The sequence below is a fragment of the Aotus nancymaae genome, unplaced genomic scaffold, assembly GCF_030222135.1.
Source record: "Aotus nancymaae isolate 86718 unplaced genomic scaffold, 86718_ANA_hifiasm-v0.15.2.pri h1tg000058l, whole genome shotgun sequence".
Taxonomy (NCBI): domain Eukaryota; kingdom Metazoa; phylum Chordata; class Mammalia; order Primates; family Aotidae; genus Aotus; species Aotus nancymaae.
The window spans coordinates 44,235,245-44,256,846 of NW_026988472.1; the positions used below are offsets into that span (position 1 = coordinate 44,235,245).

Sequence of the window (21,602 nt, forward strand, 5' to 3'; positions counted from 1 at the left end):
AGAAGCGATGAGGCCAGTCATCAGAGTCCACAGGATGTTGCCAAATTACAGGACTATCAAAGCTTGCCTGGTGCCTCCTCTAAGTTGCTGGCAAATTCTCACTTGTCCTGGAATCGTGGTCAAGTAGCTGGGGCCAATGCTAGGGCTGTTTTCACATTGCCAGAAGAATGTAAATTAATCATTTAACATTACAACATTATGGCAGACAGAAGGCTGCTTGACTTATAAAGCAACTACTGGTTCATAAGGAACTCAGAATTAGAACTTGGAGTTCATTCCCAGTGAAACTCTTGAGGGAAAAACACTATTTGAAGAGAAGATGAATTTTCACATACAAATACAAATTTTAATGAGTGATCTGCTTCCCTAAAGCAAGGACTGACAACATGCTATTTTTGGAGAGTTAATTCTAATGGTTACAATAGTTTCTCTTGTTCAGAGAGGAAGAACAAGAGGATCTTTCTGTGTTTTTCAGAACGAAGAAGACAGTTTTGGGAGGTATTGCTGTTCTTCTTTTGGGGACCACATTTAGCTCCCTTTATGCAACACACCATAAACTCTCAGTGGCACATGGAAATATCTAGGGGCTAGAACCTATAATGCTCCTTTAGGATGAAAATACTTAGAAAGGAAAAATAAAAAAAAATTAAAGTGATGGTGATAATAGTATTAATAATCATAATTCTCTGACACCTGCTGTGGGTCAAGCATTCTTATTATTTTATAATCACTGAGTATTATCACACAAGGCAGACAGTGTTACCTCCATTTTTGAGATAAGCAAATTGAAGCTCACAAAGGTTAAGCCTTGTTCCCAAAGTAAAAAAACCAGTAAGTGACCAAAGTTAGATTTGGATACAACTTTTTTTTTCTCAAATTTTTTAAAATTGCATTTTAGGTTTTGGGGTACATGTGAAGAACATGCAAGATTGTTGCATAGGTACACACATGGCAGTGTGATGTGCTGCCTTCCTCCCCATCACCTATATCTGGCATTTCTCCCCATGCTATCTCTCCCCAACTCTCTAGCCCCTACTTTCCCTCCCCTATTTCCCCTCAACAGACCCCAGTGTGTGATGCTCCCCTCCCTATGTCCATGTGTTCTCACTGTTCAACACCCACCTGTGAGTGAGAACATGCGGTGATTGATTTTGTGTTCTTGTGTCAGTTTGCTAAGAATGATGGTTTCCAGGTTCATCCATGTCCCTACAAAGGACACAAACTCATCATTTTTTATGGCTGCATAATATTCCATGGTGTATATGTGCCACATTTTCCCTGTCCAGTCTATCATCGATGGGCATTTGGGTTGGTTCCAGGTCTTTGCTATCGTAAACAGTGCTGCAATGAACATTCGTGTGCATGTGTCCTTATAGTAGAATGATTTATAATCCTTTGCATATATACCCAGTAATGGGATTGCTGGGTCAAATGGAATTTCTATGTCTAGGTCGTTGAGGAATTGCCACACTGTCTTCCACAATGGTTGAACTAATTTACACTCCCACCAACAGTGTCAAAGTGTTCCTATTTCTCCACATCCTCTCCAGCATCTGTTGTCTCCATATTTTTTAATGATTGCCATTCTAACTGGTGTGAGATGGTATCTCAATGTAGTTTTGATTTGCATTTCTCTAATGACCAGTGATGATGAGCATTTTTTCATATGCTTGTTGGCCTCATGTATGTCTTCTTTTGTAAAGTGTCTGTTCTGTCCTTCGCCCATTTTTGAATGGGCTTGTTTGTTTTTTTCTTGTAAATTTGTTTTAGTTCTTTGTAGATTCTGGATCTCAGCCCTTTGTCAGATGGGTAGATTGCAAAAATTTTTTCCCATTCTGTTGGTTGCTGATTCACTCTAATGACTGTTTCTTTTGCTGTGCAGAAGCTGTGGAGTTTGAATAGGTCCCATTTGTCTATTTTGGCTATTTATTACCCTTCTTTGTCTGTGAAGTCAGCAGAGTTGGTCACAGACACCTTAGTTGCCTTGTACCTGGTAAGGGATACTCCTTTCATTTTTCCTCAGACACCGAGAATTCTCATGGCCTGTTGTTTTAAAAACTCCTCCAGCCTCCCCCGGCAGCCTATAGACCTGGGTAATAGACCTGGCTTACCCATAAAGAGCTATTTGATCTTGACTAAATGTCTGGGCCTCCCCCAACAAACATCCCCATCCTGCTCAACATCTCTGCGATTATAGACTGTAAGTGAAGGCAACCAGCTTGAAGGATTTCCTCTTATAGGTAAATTTACCCTCTTGAATATGATGAAAACTAAGTGCAAGTAACATTTCTTAAAATAGGAACTTCTTGGCTATCTGGGAAGATAGGTAAGACATTTATTGCTTCCACAGGGCTTTGTCATCCAACATCCTAGAACACTATCCATTCTTTGACTGCGAACCTAAGGAAGGCCTTCCCATACCAGGTCGATCTGTTGAATCTTTCCTCCCAGTTGTACCTTGAAATTTCTGAACCATGTGACATTCTAGTGTCAGGAAGATTTGACAGGATGCATCAAATATCAAACAAGAGTGTCATCTTAACCCACCTAGACCTTAAGTGAAATTAGCCTGGGGGCAAGTTAGAAGTCAAGTTAAAAGTGCATCATTAATACAACCCACACATGGAGAGAGGGAGGGAAGATTAGGAAATCACTGGGATAAAAAACACTGCTAGACTGCTTGTCTGATCAAATATCTTTTAGTATAGTGGGTTTCAGACTCTGGTGAGCATAAGCATTGTCTGGTGGGCTTGGTCAGAATGCAGATTGTCAGGCCCTCTCGGTAAGTAGCCCAGGTGACACCGATGCTGGTGTCCTGAATCACACTTTAAGGAGTACTACTTCAACATGTCCCAAAGAATGACTTTGATTTCTGTCAATGTGATAGACAAAAAGGAGAAGGTTTTGAAAGGAAAACAGAAAAGAGAATTAAGAAAGGGATCTACAATTTTTCAGTAACAGGAGCACTCCTTTGGGAAATATTACCTTTTTTTTTTTTTTTTTTTTTTTTTTGAGACAGACTCTTGCTCTGTTACCCAGGCTGAAGTGCAGTGGCAATCTTGGGTCACTGCAACCTCCATCTCCCAGGTTCAAGTGATTCTCCTGCCTCAGCCTCTCAACATCAGGGTATGACAGTTAGCCTCAAGTAGGCTGCTAAGTGATTGACTTAGAGTAATGATACAAGTTGGGGGTATTAATCATAGGTTTTAGTCACATTGGAGAAGTATGCTAGTTAAGTCAAGGCAGTGAAGCCAAAATCAGTCCACTGGCAACCAAGAATGTGGTAGGTGTGGCTAGGAAACTAGGAGAGCTGCTAAGAGGGGTAGGAGGACAGTTTCTAGGTGAGATAGAGAAGAAGCCAAAACCAGCATGCCTTTTAACACATGCCAGTGTGCAAAGGCCAGGCAGTGAACTCTACTCAGGCTGCTGGCAGCATATCAGGTTACTGTCTCTGATATCTGGGAAATAGGCTAAATGAATTGATAGATTCCCAGATACCCTATTGATATCCCCAAGAGCAGACTGTCATACTAAGAAAATCGAAGGGAAAGATGAAACTAGATGAAAAACAGGGCTCAGAACAGTGTGACTGGGCACCAGAGACATATCATTTTTTCAGTATTGTCTAAGGCTGGATCTAAACCCCATTTTGGTTCTAAGAGGTATGGTTAGACTCTTTCCATTAATTCCAAATAAACACTTTCGTTTTTTTCTTTTTTTTCCCTGTTGACCTTGGGATGTGGAGGAGATAAATGGCAATACTGCTTGGCTCATCAGTTGTTCTCCTCTCCCCTGACTAAAATCCCAGTGGCTGAGTAGGAAGGTCCATGTTTACCAAATATTATAAAGGCATCATAGAAAATACCCATATGCATTGAGCAATAGTAGCTGAGAAGGACAAAAATACAATATCTGCTCCCATCTGTGTGTGGTCCTTTCAGAAAGTGTGCACACATATGGTTGGCCCATGTTAATTAAATCCAAATGTGGATTGGATTCAACTTGGAGAGCAACTGATAAATCTGCAGCTAAAATTTTCCCAAATGCTTTGATATTTCCTGAACAAAAATGTTTTGAAGATGTTGAACAGAAGAGGGATAAATTGAACACCATCAGAGGAAGAAGCTCAAATTACCAAAGATTTAAATAATCAATACTCCCCCACATCTTAGTTACCTTTTAAATTTCAAAGTCATTTCACATCTAGTATTTATTTATATATCCAAACACTGGTGAAGATAAAACGTAGACTGCTCATTAAAATAATGAGAACTGCCTTTTCATTGTCACTATGTGTCTAGTTTTATAGCTATTTATTATTTTTTTTAAACTTTTATTTTTTTTATTGCATTTTAGGTTTTGGGGTACATGTGAAGAACATGCAAGATTGTTGCATAGGTGCATACATGGCAGTGTGATTTGCTGTCTTCTTCCCCTTCACCTATATCTGGCATTTCTCCCCATGCTATCTCTCCCCAACTCCCCACCCCTGACTGTCCCTCCCCTATTTTCCCCCAAAAGAACCCAGTGTGTAGTACTCCCCTCCCTGGGTCCATAACATGCAGTGTTTGATTTTGTGTTCTTGTGTCAGTTTGCTGAGAATGATGGTTTCCAGGTTCATCCATGTCCCTACAAAGGACACGAACTCATCGTTTTTGACGGCTGCATGATATTCCATGGTGTATATGTGCCACATTTTCCCTGTCCAGTCTATCATCGATGGGCATTTGGGTTGGTTCCAGGTCTTTGCTGTTGTAAACAGTGCTGCAATGAACATTCGTGTGCATGTGTCCTTATAGTAGAATGATTTATAATCCTTTGGATATGTACCCAGTAATGGGATTGCTGGGTCAAATGGAATTTCTATGTCTAGGTCGTTGAGGAATTGCCACACTGTCTTCCACAATGGTTGAACTAATTTACACTCCCACCAACAGTGTAAAAGTGTTCCTATTTCTCCACATCCTCTCCAGCATCTGTTTTCTCCAGATTTTTTAATGATCGCCATTCTAACTGGCGTGAGATGGTATCTCAATGTGGTTTTGATTTGCATTTCTCTAATGACCAGTGATGATGAGCATTTTTTCATATGTTTGTTGGCCTCATGTATGTCTTCTTTTGTAAAGTATCTGTTCATATCCTTCGCCCATTTTTGAATGGGCTTGTTTGTTTTTTTCTTGTAAATTTGTTTTAGTTCTTTGTAGATTCTGGATCTCAGTCCTTTGTCAGATGGTTAAACTGCAAAAATTTTTTCCCATTCTGTTGGTTGCCGATTCACTCTATTGACTGTTTCTTTTGCTGTGCAGAAGCTGTGGAGTTTGATTAGGTCCCATTTGTCTATTCTGGCTTTTGTTGCCAATGCTTTTGGTGTTTTGGTCATGAAGTCCTTGCCTATGCCTATGTCCTGAATGGTTTTGCCTAGATTTTCTTCTAGGGTTTTTATGGTGTTAGGTCTTATGTTTAAGTCTTTAATCCATCTGGAGTTAATTTTAGTGTAAGGTGTCAGGAAGGGGTCCAGTATCTGCTTTCTGCATATGGCTAGCCAGTTTTCCCAACACCATTTATTAAACAGGGAATCCTTTCCCCATTGCTTGTTTTTGTCAGGTTTGTCAAAGATTGGATGGTTGTAGATATGTTGTGTTGCCTCTGACGCCTCTGTTCTGTTCCATTGGTCTATGTCTTTGTTTTGGTAACAGTACCATGCTGTTTTGATTACTGTAGCCTTGTAGTAGAGTTTGATGTCCGGTAGTGTGATGCCTCCCACTTTGTTCTTTTTGCTTAGAATTGACTTGGCTATGCAGGCTCTCTTTTTGTTCCATATGAAGTTTAAGGTGGTTTTATCCAGTTCTGTGAAGAAGGTCATTGGTAGCTTGATGGGGATAGCATTGAATCTGTAAATTACTTTGGGCAGTATGGCCATTTTCATGATATTGATTCTTCCTAACCATGAATATGGAATGTTTCTCCATCTGTTTGTGTCCTCTCTTATTTCATTGAGCAGTGGTTTGTAGTTCTCCTTGAAGAGGTCCTTTACGTTCCTTGTTAGTTGTATTCCTAGGTATTTTATTCTCTTTGTAGCAATTGTGACTGGCAGTTCGTTCTTGATGTGGCTCTCTTTAAGTCTGTTATTGGTGTATAGGAATGCTTGTGATTTTTGCACATTGATTTTGTATCCTGAGACTTTGCTGAAGTTCCTTATCAGTTTCAGGAGATTTTGGGCTGAGACGATGGGGTCTTCTAGATATACAATCATGTCATCTGCAAATAGAGACAATTTCACTTCCTCCTTTCCTATTTGAATACCCTTTATTTCTTTTTCTTGCCTGATTGCTCTGGCTAGAACTTCCAGTACTATATTGAATAGGAGTAGTGAGAGAGGGCATCCTTGTCTGGTGCCAGATTTCAAAGGGAATGCTTCCAGTTTTTGCTCATTCAGTATGATATTGGCTGCTGGTCTGTCGTAAATAGCTTTTATTATTTTGAGATACATTCTGTCAATACCTAGTTTATTGAGGGTTTTTTAGCATAAAGCGCTGTTGAATTTTGTCGAAGGTTTTCTCTGCATCAATTGAGATCACATGCAAGGGTACACAAAGGCTCAAAATAAAGGGATGGAGGAAGATTTACCAAGCAAATGGAGAGCAAAAAAAAGCAGGAGTTGCAATTCTCATCTCTGATAAAATAGACTTTAAAGCAACAAAGATCAAAAGAGAAAAAGAAGGACATTACATAATGGTAAAAGGATCAATGCAACAGGAAGAGCTAACGATCCTATATATACACGTACCTAATACAGGAGCACCCAGATATATAAGGCAAGTTCTTAATAACTTACAAAGAGACTTAGACTCCCACACAATAATAGTGGGAGACTTTAACACCCCATTGTCAATATTAGACAGATCAATGAGACAGAAAATTAACAAGGATATCCAGGACTTGAACTCAATCCTGGACCAAGCAAACCTAATAGACATTTACAGAACTCTCCACCCCAAATCCACAGAATATACATTCTTCTGAGCACCACATCACACCTACTCTAAAATTGAGCACATAATTGGAAGTAAATCACTCCTCAGCAACTGCAAAAGAATGGAAACCATAACAAACAGTCTCTCAGAGCACAGTGCAATCAAGGTAGAACTCAGAATTCAGAAACTGTCTCAGAACCACACAGCTTCATGGAAACTGAACAACTGGCTCTTGAATGTTGACTAGATAAACAATGAAATGAAGGCAGAAATAAAGACCTTCTTCGAAACCAACGAGAATGAAGACACAATATACCAGAATCTCTGGGACACATTTAAAGCAGTCTCTAGAGGAAAATATATAGCAATAAGTGCCCACATGAGAAGCAAGGAGAGATCTAAAATTGACACCCTATCGTCAAAATTGAAAGAGCTAGAGGAGCAAGATCAAAAAAACTCAAAACCTAGCAGAAGATAAGAAATAACTAAGATCAGAGTAGAACTGAAGGATATAGAGACATAAAAAACCCTTCAAAAAATCAATAAATCCACGAGCTGGTTTTTTGAAAAGATCAACAAAATAGACAGACAACTAGCTAGATTAATAAAAAAGAAAAGAGAGAATAACCAAATAGATGCAATAAAAAACGATAAAGGGGATATCACCACAGATTCCACAGAAATTCAAACCATCATCAGAGATTATTACAAACAACTCTATGCACATAAACTAGGAAACCTGGAAGAAATGGTTAAATTCTTGGACACTTGCCTCCTCCCAAGCCTAAACCAGGAAGAAGTCGAAACCCTGAATAGACCAATAACAAGGTCTGAAGTAGAGGCAGCAATTAAGAGCCTACCACCCAAAAAAAGTCCAGGTCCAGATGGGTTCACAGCCGAATTCTACCAGACATACAAAGAGGAGCTGGTACCATTCCTTCTGAAACTATTCCAAACAATCCAAAAAGAGGGAATCCTTCCCAAATCATTTTTTGAGACCAACATCATCCTGATACCAAAACCCGGCAGAGACTCAACAAGAAAAGAAAACTTCAGGCCAATATCCATGATAAACATAGATGCAAAAATCTTCAATAAAATACTGGCAAGCCGATTGCAACAGCACATCAAAAAGCTTATCCACCGTGATCAAGTAGGATTCATCCCGGGGATGCAAGGCTGGTTACATATGCAAGTCTATAAACGTAATTCACCACATAAACAGAACCAAAGACAAAAACCACATGATTATTATAGCTATTTAATAGTGGCATTGAAGTGAAGAAAAAGAGAGTTAGTGTACAATGTGGCGATTTTAAAATGTTTTGAGTTTATTTTACTTAAAAAAAAGAGGAAACAGAATAAATGTAAGCTTGCTTATGAACTGCAAATGTGGTTTTGAGAAAACCAAAGTAACCTTGTACCTGTTGACAACTGAGAGCAAAATTGTGTTACTTGGCTACTATTTTGCTGCATTAGAAAGACTTCCATTGTGGTAACTGGTGGAAACTTACTGACCATTGTTTCTGGTGGCAAAGGTTGAAGAGAGAGTAGAGTTCCGGTCAGATAATAGGATGGTCCATCCTTGACTGGGTAACACTTTGAAATCAAGCACAATTCCTCAGTTTACTTTTAATAAGCAGCTAAAGGGGAGGAACAGCATCAGCTAATCTATTATCTGAAAGTAGATGCAACTGTCACCTCTGTTATAAGCTATATGTCTCCCAAAAAGAGGAAACTCAAGGCAAGGAGATTATCCATCCGCTTTGGACTAAGTGTGGAAGGTGAGTGGAACCTGAATGGTACAGGTGTGTCCATATGTATGTGTTAAGGAAGGTGAAGGAATTGTCGCCCTTCCTTCCTCCCTTTTTTCCTGTAGCCAGCTCAGGGGTAATTAAGACATTCATTGAACATTTATTATGAATCTGGAACGGAGAAAAACTGCAGTTCAAAGAAAGGTTAAATGACTTCTTATGGTCACTTAGTAAAATTGGATTTGAATCTCAGTATTCCTGATCCTCAGAATTGACATTTGTCCCACCCTGATAGAATTCTGTCTTAAATACCCTAGCTTACTTTTTGCTTTCTACCCTTTATCTGATTGCTCAAGTTTAGCAAAATATCCATACTAAAATGAAACATCAAATAAAACCTTTGTTTTATTGTCATTTGAAATAACTGATCAATCAGAAATGAGATGGCTTTGCTCTAAGAGTATGTCTCATGTGGAACATCACATAATTGTATTAATATATATAGTTAACCATTTTTCAATGACTGTCCAATGATAAATATTGTATCTTCTTTGATACAGATGTTGGTTTGTAATTTTAAATGTCACAAGCAAGAAGAAACTTATTGGAGAGACTGTTGAGATGTGAAGATGGACACAATATTTTTTCCATTTTAAAGTACCTTCCCCTTTGGATTATGTGCTATGAGAATGCACTAAAGTAATTCATGGGTTTCATAAGAGCCATGGTGATATTATGCATGTTTATTTTGGGATTAATGCCATCCAGGGAGCCTTTCAAAAGCAGCAGTGTGGACCAGGTAGAAGCCCACATTAATGTAAGTTGAGCAGCCTTACCAGGACCTCTGGTTTTCCTTTGGCTTTCTGCCACAAGAAAATTCAGGTGATGACTAATAGCAGACAGCCCTCAACTCTATTGGCTCAAATCTACCATGTTCCTTTAGTCTAAATATTCAGTCAATTATTGTCCCAGCCATCCATCTTTGTATAATTGTCTAAAAGTATATAGACCCATGATTCATGAACATATTCTAAAATAATAGTTCATAAATATTCCTGCTGATTGAATTAGAGGATACAAATGATCTAGTTTATGACTGGAAAATTTCTCAGGGCACTTAGTACTCAGTATTTGTCATTGTGTAAACTATATGTTGAATTTTTCTTTTTACGAGAAAGAGTCTCACTTTGTCACCGAGGCTGGAGTACAATGGCATTATCTTGGCTCATTACAGCCTCAACCTCCTGGGCTCAAGCGATCCTCCTGCCTCAGCCCCCCTAATCAGCTGGTACTACAGGCATGCACTACCATGTCCAACTAATTTTTTGCATTTTTTTGTAGGAATGGGGTTTTGCCTTGTTGCTCAGGCTGGTCTCGAACTCCGGAGCTAAAGTGATACAACTTCCTCAGCCTCCCAAGTGCTAAGATTATAGGCTTGAGCCACTGTGCCTGGCCATGTTGAATGTTTTAATGCTGCCTCTTAAATTACAGGTAGTCCAATCCTCCCTAATCTACTCTAAAATCAGTTTCCTCTACTCAGGAGTTGTATATTTAGTTGGGGAGAGAAGGGTTCAAAGATCCAAGTAGTTTAAGACAGGCACCTTGAAATTCATAATCTCCTCTGCTGACTCAAGCCCTAAGGGACATGAAGAATGCACTCTTATTTACTCATCAGGAAAGTGTTTTGTGGTTTGGGAAGCAGAGGGAGGTTATTTTGAGTTATAGACTTATAATGGCGCTAGAAGGAGCCTCATACTTTGTCTAATTCCCTGGTTCAGTCTCATTTTACAGAGGAAACTGAGACCCAGAATGAGAAACTTATGGGACTGAAGAGGCTGTTCTATGATCCTGGGAGATACAGTAAATGATGAAAGGAAGTGTGGAGATCACAATGCCCTGAGCCACCTTCTCAGTATTCTGTTCTTTGCACATTGCCTGAAGAGTAAACTCTGATGAATGTTAATGAAATGGAAAGTTATCTCTATATGGAGAAAAACCTACTAGTTGCTACTGCTAGTCCATTGAGGTAAATAGTCAAGGACAAGTGGTCATGCTAGCTGCCATATATTTCATTGAGCAAGTACCTCTTTGTCTTCAAACAAGCCTAAGATCTGTACTGGTTAATAGTGAGTGTCATCCTGATTGGATTGAAGGATGCAAAGTATTGTTCCTGGGTATGTTTGTGAGAGTGTTCCCAAAGAAGATTAACATTTGAGTCAGAGGACTGAGAGAGGCAGACCCACCTTCAATCTGGCTGGTCACCATCTAATCAGCTGCCAGCACAGCTAGAATAAAGCAGGCAGGAGAAGATGGAAGAGAAGATGGAAGAGCAAACTTGCTGAGCTTTCCGGCCTTCATCTTTCTCCTGTGCTGGATGCTTCCTGCCCTCAAACATCAGACTCCAGGCTCTTCAGCTTTTGGACTCTGGGACTTACACCAGTGGTTTGCCAGGAGCTCTCAGGCCTTTGGCCACAGACTAAAGGCTGCACTGTTGGCTTCCCCACTTTTGAGGTTCTGGGACTCAGACTGATCCACCACTGGCTTCCTTGCTCCTCAACCTGAAGATGGCCTATCATGGGACTTTACTTTGTGATCCTGTGAGTCAGTCAATTCTTCTTAATAAACTCCCTTTCACAAATAATGTAACTTTTAGTTCTGTCCCTCTAGGGAACCCTGACTAATACGAGATCCTTACTCTGTTGTGTCTGAACCAATATTATGTCTCATAGTATTTGTGTATTTCTAACCTATGCAGAAGCTCAACAAAGCTTTCCACACTTTATGAGAGTTTTTCATATATAAAAACTTTCCAGCCCTTTATACTTCCATCCTCAGCCATACCTTTTTAAAGGGCTCCTCTCCAAAAATAGTTCCTCCGCACCACAGCTCCTGCTGAATCCACTAGCATATGTGCATGCCAGTGCTTCCCACCCTCCCAACCTTGCTCGCCTCTAGGAAGAATGGAATCATTGTGGTTTCCATGGCATTTCCTAGCACATCTCTGAAGACTGCTTAATTCTGATGTGGGTGCTTATGTTACAGACATTAATTAATTCATTTAGTGAAGTCACAATACTAATGAGGATTTGGACACAAAGTTAGAAAGTGAAAATGTAATTTTGCCTGGATTATAGAACATAGAGATAAACAATGGTCCAAATATGCACAGGAAGAAGAAATCATAGTTTTTCATAGCTGCCTTCTAATAGAAAATATAGGCTTATGTGTCTCATCAAAATTGAGAGTAAGATAGTCAAAGCATCACCACTGGTAACATTTAGGGCAGGTCTCAGTTCATTGTGCATTTTATTTTTGGCTCTTACATCTAAATAGAGAATGTCCTTTTTCCCTATGCCATAAAAAATATCTATAACTAAAGTTAGAATCTTTTGAAGTTCTTGCATGAGACTATAGGGTGAGTCAAGGATGGGAGGCCATGTGAGAAAAGCTAGCCTTTTATGTATGTGGGTAGAGTTGGTCATTAGACAAGATTGTGTGGAGGAACACCATTGGATGTCTAGAAATCTGAACTCTACCTATTCTCAATGGTGCCTGTAATCTATCATCAGAAGGAAAAGCTTGTCAATCCCTAAGAGTTCTCTATTACAACTCAAGTACTACTGTGAACGCAGGATACTGAAACATCAACACCCAGAACTGCAAATAGAATCAAAAGGATTAACAAGTAAATCACCTCCAGTGCCATAAAGGAGTAAGTTTTAGGTCAGATAAAGATTGATGATGAGGTAAACAGATGATTTGGTGGTACAGATTGCTATTGTGGAGGAGCAGTTCTATAATTATTGTGATTTGGAAGACTATCTGCAGTTAGAGGATAGAATGAGGTCCCCAGACAACTGGTCTGACAAGACACTGAAAGCAAAAAATATTTCCTTAATAACTTCACCTTTAGGCATACCCATTTTGGAGGCATGCAGTAAATCTGGAAACAAAGCTCTTAACAGTTGGAGGATCATCACTTCTTTAGTAAAGGTAAGGACCTCTTCCTCTAAACAAACAAACAAAAAGTAGCTTAAATACCCTAATGCACAAAATATGCATATATTTTTAGGAAGCTTCAAGCAAAACCATATGACACAGATATCCCAATAGACACAGAAAAATCTTTTGATAAAATTCAAAAGTTCTTCATAACAACCATCAACAGACTAGGAATCAAAGGAACATCCCTCAAAATATTAAGAGCCATCTATGACAAACCCACAGTCAACATCATACTGGATGGCAAAAACTGGAAACATTCCCCTTGAGAACTGGAACAACACGAGGATGCCCTCTCTCACTACTCCTGTTAAACATAGTACTGGAAGTCCTAGCCAGAGCAATCAGGCAAGAGAAAAATAAAAGGCATCTAAATAGGAAAAGAGGAAGTGAAACTATTTCTCTTTGCCAATGATATGATTCTATACCTAGAAAACCCTAAAGACTCAGCCAAAATACTTCTAAACTGATAAATGACTTTAGTACAATTTTAGGACACAAAATCAACATATAAAAATCAGTAGCATTTCTACACACCAATAACATTCAAGCTGACAGTAAAATTAAGAACACCATATCACTGACAATAACTTTAAAAAAAAAAAAGAAAGAAAGAAATACTTAGGAATACAGCTAACCAAGGAGGAGAAAGATCTCTACAAGAAAAACTACAAAACACTGCTGAAAGAAATCAGAGATGACACAAATAAATGGAAAAACAACCCATGCTCATGGATTTGAAGAATCAATATCATTAAAATGGTCATACTGCCCAAAGCAATTTGCAGATTCCATGCCATTCCTATCAAACTAACAATGATGTCATTTTTCACACAATTAGAAAAAAAACTATGCTAAAATTCATACAGAACCAAAAAAGAGCCCAGATAACCAAAGCAATCCTAAGCAAAAAGAACAAAGCTAGAGGCATCACACTAGTCAAGTTCAAACTGTTCTACAAGGCCACAGTAATAAAAACAGCATGGTACTGGTACAAAAACAGACACATAGACCAATAGAACAGAACAGAGAACCCAGAAATAAAGCCACATACTTATAACCAGCTGATCTTTGACAAAGCAGACAAAAACAAGAATGGGGAAAGGAATCTTTTTTCCAATAAATGTTGCTGGAATGACTGGCTAGCCATATGAAGAAGAATGAAAATGGACTGCCACCTTTTACCATCTTCAAAAATTAACTCAAGATAGATTAAAGATTTAACTGTAAGGCCTCAAACTGTAAAAATCCTAGACAAGTGATATAGACCAATGGAACAGAACAGAGGCTTCGGAAGCAACGCCACACATCTACAACCATCTGATCTTTGACAAACCTGACAAAAACAAGCAATGGGGAAAGGATTCCCTGTTTAATAAATGGTGTTGGGAAAACTGGCTAGCCATATGCAGGAAGCTGAAACTGGACCCCTTCCTTATACCTTATACAAAACTTAACTCCACATGGATTAAAGACTTAAACATAAGACCTAACACCATAAAAACCCTAGAAGAAAACCTAGGCAAAACCATTCAGGACATAGGCACTGGCAAGGACTTCATGACTAAAACACCAAAAGCAATGGCAACAAAAGCCAAAATAGACAAATAGGACCTAATTAAACTCCACAGCTTCTGTACAGTAAAAGAAACAATCATTAGAGTTAACCGGCAACCAACAGAATGAGAAAAAATTTTTGCAGTCTACCCATCTGACAAAGGGCTAATATCCAGAATCTACAAAAAACTAAAGCAGATTTACAAGAAAAAAAAAACCCATTCAAAAGTGGATAAAGGATATGAACAGACACTTTTCAAAAGAAGACATATATGAGGCCAACAAACATATGAAAAAATGCTCATCATCATTGGTCATTAAAGAAATGCAAATGAAAACCACACTGAGTTACCATCTCATGCCAGTTAGAATGGTGATCATTAAAAAATCTGGAGACAACAGATGCTGGAGAGGATGTGGAGAAATAGGAACACTTTTACACTGTCGGTGGGAGTGTAAATTAGTTCAACCATTGTGGAAGACAGTGTGGCGATCCTTAAGGATCTAGAAATAGAAATTCTATTTGACACAGCAATCCCATTACTGGGTATATACGCAAAGGATTATAAATCGTTCTATCATAAAAACACATGCACACATATGTTCACTGCAGAGCTGTTTACGATAGCAAAGACCTGGAACCAACCCAAATGCCCATCGATGATAGACTGAACAAAAAAAATGTGGCATATATACATGGAATATTATGCAGCCATAAAAATCGATGAGTTCATGTCCTTTGTAGAGACATGGATGAACCTAGAAACCATCATTCTCAGCAAACTGACACAAGAACAGAAAACCCACAAACACCACATGTTTTCACTCATAGGTGGTGATGAACAATGAGAACACTTGGGCACAGGGAAGGGAACAACGCTCACAGGGTTCGGTGTTCGGGTGGAGGGGAGGGGGGGGACAGTGGTGGGGGGCGTGGGGAGGATGGGGAGAAATGCCTGATGTAGGCGACAGGTGCGGGGGGTGGATGGCGGGGATGGAGACAGCAAACAGCAAACCACCATGGCATGTTTGTACCCATACAACAATCCTGCAGGATGCAGGATGTGTACATGTACCCCAGAGCCGAAATACAATAAAAAAATATATCCTAGACAAGGCTGGGCACAGTGGCACACACCTGTAATCCCAACACTTTGGGAGGCTGAGGCAGGTAGATCACTTGAGGTCAGGAGTTCGAGACCTGCCTGGCCAACATGGCAAAACCTGTCTCTACTAAAAATACAAAAACTAATTGGGCATGGTGGCATGCACCTGTAATCCAAGTTACTTGGGAAGCTGAGGCAGGAGAATCACTTGAACCCAGGAGCGGAGTTTGCAGTGAGCCGAGATTGCACCACTGCGCTCCAGCCTGGATGACAGAGTGAGAACTTGTCTCAAAAGAAAAAGAAAAAAAGATCTTAGACAGAAACCTAGAAAACACCATTCTTGACACTGGCCTTGGCAAATAATTTTTGGATAAGTCCCCAAAGTAATTGTAACAAAAATAAAAGTTGCCAAGTGGGACTTAATTAAAGCAAAGAGCTTCTTCACAGCAAAAGAAATTTTAAATAGAGTAAGCAGACAAGTTACAAAATAGAAGAAAATGTTCCTAAACTATGCATCTGACAAAGGTCTAATATCCAGAATCTATAAGGAACTTAAGCCAATCAATAAGCAATGAACAAATAACCCCATTAAAAAATGGGCAAAGGACATGAACAGACATTTCTCAAAAGAAGACATAAGCGGTCAATAAACATATGAAAAAAATGTTCATCATCACTAATCATCTGACAAATGAAAATCAAAACCACAATGAGATACCATCTCACACGAGTCAGAATGGCTATTATCAAAAAGTCAAAAAGCAACAGATGTTGGGAAGGCTGCAGAGAAAAGCAAACACTTACACACTGTTGGTGGAAATGTAAATTAGTTCAGGCATTGTGGAAAGTAGTTTGGAGACTTCTCAAATAACTTAAAACAGAGCTACTATTTGACCCAGCAATCCCATTACTGGGTGTATACCCCAAGGAAAATAAACTGTTCTACCAAAAGACAAATGAAGTTGTATGTTCATCACAGCACTATCTGCCATAGCAGACATGGAACCAGGCTAGCTGCCCATCAGTGGTAGATTAAAGAAAATGTGGTACATTTACACCATAGAATACTATACAGCCATAAAAAGGCATGAAATCATGCCCTTTGCTGCATCATGAATTGTGTTTGCATCTTTGGAGTTGGATTGAAGTAAATGAGAAATTAAGGGGGGTAGGAGATGACAGCACTGAAACAGAAGTCAAGAGCCTTGATTCTTGTCCTAGCTTTCCTACTTACTAGCTCCATTGTTTTGGCTCACCCAACCTCTGAAAGAAGTCAGTTCCTTATCAATAAAACAAGGGTGTTGGATTAGATATTTTACAAGGTAATTTCAAATTTAAAAATTATCCCTCTATAAAAGTCATATTTCTGACTAAATTCTCAGAAGCAATGGGATTTTTAAAAAGAAGACAGTATCAGCCAAGGTATTGTGGGCATGTGAGACAATCTGGTCTTCTTCAAAAATACTCACCTTCTCCTTTTTACTTTCATGTTGTCCAACATATCCCATGATGTCCTGACCTTTATTTCAACTCATTATGTTAAATTCAACAAATGCTGTTTAAACAATAGTATATACAATCTTCAAGACTCACCTCACTATTTCAGTATGGATTCAAGTCATTGTAAGTTATGTGAATTTAGAATGTGACTCTCTCTGAATTTAGAATTTGACTCTCTTTCCCCATCCCAGGTGAAGGACATCTTACTCAGTACTTGATCTCTAGGCCCAGTACAGTTTCGGTATTATTGACTTTCTCTGAAGAGGGTTTACAAAGCAAAATGTATACTTTTGTCAGAGATGATCAATAATTGATGGGGTGGGTCAACAAAAGACTTAGAAAAAAAACAGGGAATAAGACAAAACGTTAGAGAATGAATATTAAAGAAGAAAAATGGACAGAAATGTATTGATACTTTCTCATCAACAAATATTGTGTCCTGCATCACCAGATAAAGGGTTTGTTAACACTGAGCTAAGACCTTTCCTTCCTATTTAAAAGATTTGTTTGAATTTTACTGAAGTACCCCAAGTGTTTATAAGGAGGGCACTTAATGGAGTTCTGGTCTACTGCCCTCTCTCTCTCTCTCTTTTTTTTCCAGACCCCTACCTTTTAGAATACAGATATATGAAGTATTAGGAAATGTAATATTGCTTGTTATGACATTAATGGACTGTACAGTTCTCTATTTATTTTGTTTGACCATCAAAGCCTTGGGCTTTGGTGTCCATGGAGAGTTAATTCTACTCCTACACCTACAAAGCTAAGAAAAGCATGGAATTTTTCCCAGATTAAGTGAGACTGGTATTTGCTTTAGGTTTCAGGAAAATGCAAAAACAGAGTATCAGGACAGAACATTACTTTTTAACATGTGGACCACATGCTTACATAATTAAATAATTGCTTAAGTATTTACTGTGTAACGTGGAGACAGTTTTTGAGTTTTTCTTTGATACTTCTAGCCCCTTCCTTGTATCTTTCTCAAACTTTCTTCATTCTATCCCATTTCTCCTCTTAGGAATCCAGTATATTCATTTTCAGTATTCACAGACATCAAGCTTACTATCAGAAAAAAAATTTATATCAGCTCTTTAGAGCTTACTATGGATTTAAGCCAATGGATTACCTCTCCTGGGAGTATTTGTGTTGTAAACCTGAGTGTGCAGGGAAATTACTTTCTAATGGAACTTCAGCGGAAACTTTTCAGCACCTTTAAGACATGGACAACTGTTGCCCCTTGGCCTAAACTTGAGTCAAACCTGCAGCTGGGTATATATTAGCACTAGTTACTCCTTGGCCTCTAGTTAAATTAAGCCCAGTGAAAAACAAGAGTGTGGATGCCAACACCCCCATTCTGACAATATTTTGGTCACATAATTCATTGGCAAAATTAGAGCCACTTTTGTTTTCCTTGTTTCCTATTTATTCGTATTACTTAATTTATCATGTATCCACCTTCCTTGTTAGACTGAAGCCATTCCAAGGGAAGGTTCATATCTTACTCAGTTCTGGATATCTGGCTCATTCTAGGCAAATAATTAGATTCTTGCAGTTCAAATCTCTCAACAGCTTGTACCTCCTTAAAATGGCATCTCCAATTCCCCTTTACCAAGGTTTTTATTTTTATTTCAGAGAATACAATGAAAGAAAAGTCTAAAACAGCCTGCCATAGGACAAACCCCACCTAATCTAAAACAATTGTTAGGGCATTTCAGGGCCTGAATGTGCTATACCAGAGAACCAGAGATACAAGAATTGCCTCTGGGTCTAAGCTTGGGAGCATTATATTCTTCATGATTCTGGAATGTAAAAGACCTTCATAGAACAGCAAGAAAGCAACAACAGCAACAACAACCTGGTTTGATTTCAGCAGTGCATGATGTCTGGTATTCATTAGAGCAAATGCCACCCGAGGCCCTGAGGATTAGCTGGGGCAGCTGATACTCCGTGCTGCTTTTTATAACTCTCCCTCCTAGCACCACACTCTACATATGTCCCATTTTATCAGGTCCCATCAACTTACATTGTGCTCAGTACTGGATTTTACACCTACCAAACACATCACCATGGAGAATATTTTGTGTTTCCTTAAAAATGAATTGGGTTGGGGGAAGTTTTCTGGTTCTCTGTGCGAGCAGTGACTTTGCCACTTTTTACAAATGAGCAGCTTCTTTTATTCCACAAGACACTGTGGTTCTCAGTCATCAGCAGGCTATGAAATTACTAGGTATAAGAATGGAATTTACAATACAGAACTAAATCATATATAGAGTTGTCAAATGAGGTGGTGATGATGATGGTGAGTCTGCAAACTTGGAAAAATTATTTGCAAGTAGACTAGTTGTCCACTTTTTTGGTAATAAAATTATGCAGAGAAAGGGAGTATTCTATTAAGAACTTTTAAATGCCAATAGTTTATTCAATGTGCTATCTCTCATATACAGTACATTGTCCTAAACCTTTGGTAGATTACAAAAAAAACCAAAAACCAAATATCTTGAATTTAAAGAGCTAAGAGCTTACTATTGAAAAATAACATTAATTTTTCTAAACTTTTACTTTAGGGTACATGTGCAGGTTTCTTGTAGAGGTAACTTGCATGTCATGGGAGTTTTGTGTACAGATTGTTTCACCACCCAGGTAATAAACATAGGACCCGATAAGGCAGTTTTTTGATTCTCATCCTCCTCCTTCCCTCTGCCTTCAAGTAGGCCCCTTTGTGTTTATATATATTCAATGTTTAGCACCCACTTACAAGTGAGAACATGCAGCATTTCTACTGCATGTTCAATTGAACAGTACTGTACTGTTCATTGAACAGTATTTTTCTGTTCCTTTGTTCACTTAGGATAATGACCTCCAGTTCCATCCATGTTGCTGCAAAGGACATGATCTCATTCTTTTTTTATGTCTGTGTACTATTCCATGGTGTATAGTGCCACATTTTTTTTTAAGATGGAGTCTCACTCTGTCGCCCAGGCTGGAGTGCAGTGGCACGATCTCAGCTCACTGCAACTTCTGCCTCTTGCGTTCAAGTGACCCTCCTGCCTCAACCTCCTGAGTATCTGGGACTACAGGTGCATTCCACAACACCTGGCTAATTTAAAAAAAAAATATTTTTAGTAGAGATGGAGTTTCACCGTATTAGTCAGGCTGGTCTTGAACTCCTGACCCTGTGAGCCACCTGCCTCAGCCTCCCAAAGTGCTAGGATTACAGGTGTGAGCCACTGCACCCAGCTGCCACATTTTCTTTATCTAGTCCACCACTGATGGGCATCTAGGTTGATTCCATGTCTTTGCTATTGTGAACAGTGCTGCAATGAGCATACATATATGTATGTGGTGCATGTGACTTTATGGTAGAACGATTTATATTCTTTTGGGTATATATCCAATAATGGGATTGCTGAGTCAAACAGTAATTCTGCTTTGAGTTGTTTGAGAAATTGCCAACTGCTTACTACGATGACTGAACTAATTTACATTCCGAGCAGCAGTGTTTAAGTGTTCCCTTTTCTCTGTGACCTCACCAGCATCTGTTATTTTTTGACTTTTTAATAGCTATTCTGACTGGTGTGAGATGGTATCTCATTGTGGTTTTTATTTACATTTCTCTAATGATTTGAGATGTTGAGCACTAAAAAAAGAACTGATTTTAAAATACAGATAGCCATTATTTTATTTATCAAACATTTACTCTGCATCAGGTACTGTGGCAAGTATTTTTAATATACTTTATTTTATATCAAGGGTTGGCAAACTACAGCCAAAGGGCCAAATTCAGTCCACCACTTATTTTTGTAAATAAAACTTTATTGATACACAGCCGTGTCCAACTGTTTGCATATTACCTAAGGCTGCTTTTGAGCTATAATGATAGAGTTTAGTAGTTGCAACAGAGGCAGTCTGGTCTGCAACATTTAAAATAATATCTGGCCTTTTACAGAAAATATTTGCTAACTACTACATTACTCATTCTCATAAGAATATTCAGAGATAAACATGGTGTTTCCCATTTTACAATTAAGGTAACTGAGGGTAATAGGTTACATAACTTAGTAAGGGCAAAGCTTGGGTTTGATTCTAGATTTGTCTAATTCCAGAAATGCATGTTTTTATGCTATACTCATGAACAAAAGTAACCAAAATATAAAGTGGGAAAAAACAAGAGCCTTACAGAGTCACAGAGAAACTGCTATTAGAGCTCAGAAAAGGGGGAGATTATTTTGAGCCTAGAGTGATAACACTTCTGGAGAAGATTATACTGGAATATAAAAGCAAAACTGGATCTCAGGAATTGTCTGTCCCAGGACCAAGTTCAAGAAAATTTAAGAGATCAAGGTCACATGTTTACTTAGAGGCAAAGCTGACATTGGAACCAGGTCTCCACTTATCCAGCTGAAAGTATGTTACAGTGACTATGCTGAGCTATTGAATTTATGTGTGTGTGTGTGTTTGAATGTTACAGAATGTCAGAATTATTGAAATGAGATTTTGTACATTATGCTTAATGGCAATTTAACTGAAAAGCCTGTACTTCCTTTATTGAAGCAATCAAGAACACATTTGTGCAGGTGATTACAAAATACCATTACCCATGTACCATCCTACCAAATACATTTTTGTTGTGGAGAATAACATTTATGAGACCAAGGGGACTTGTGGCACTCTCCACTAACTTTAAGATTCAAATGATAAACAAAAAACCA

The 21,602-nt window shown here is 38.7% G+C and overlaps 1 protein-coding gene across 3 annotated transcripts in view; it reads right to left on the reverse strand.

Moving 5' to 3' along the window:
• Positions 1–21,602, reverse strand: part of GLRA2 (glycine receptor alpha 2) — a 210,667-nt gene that overhangs the window by 143,228 nt on the left and 45,837 nt on the right. The window lies entirely within an intron of this gene.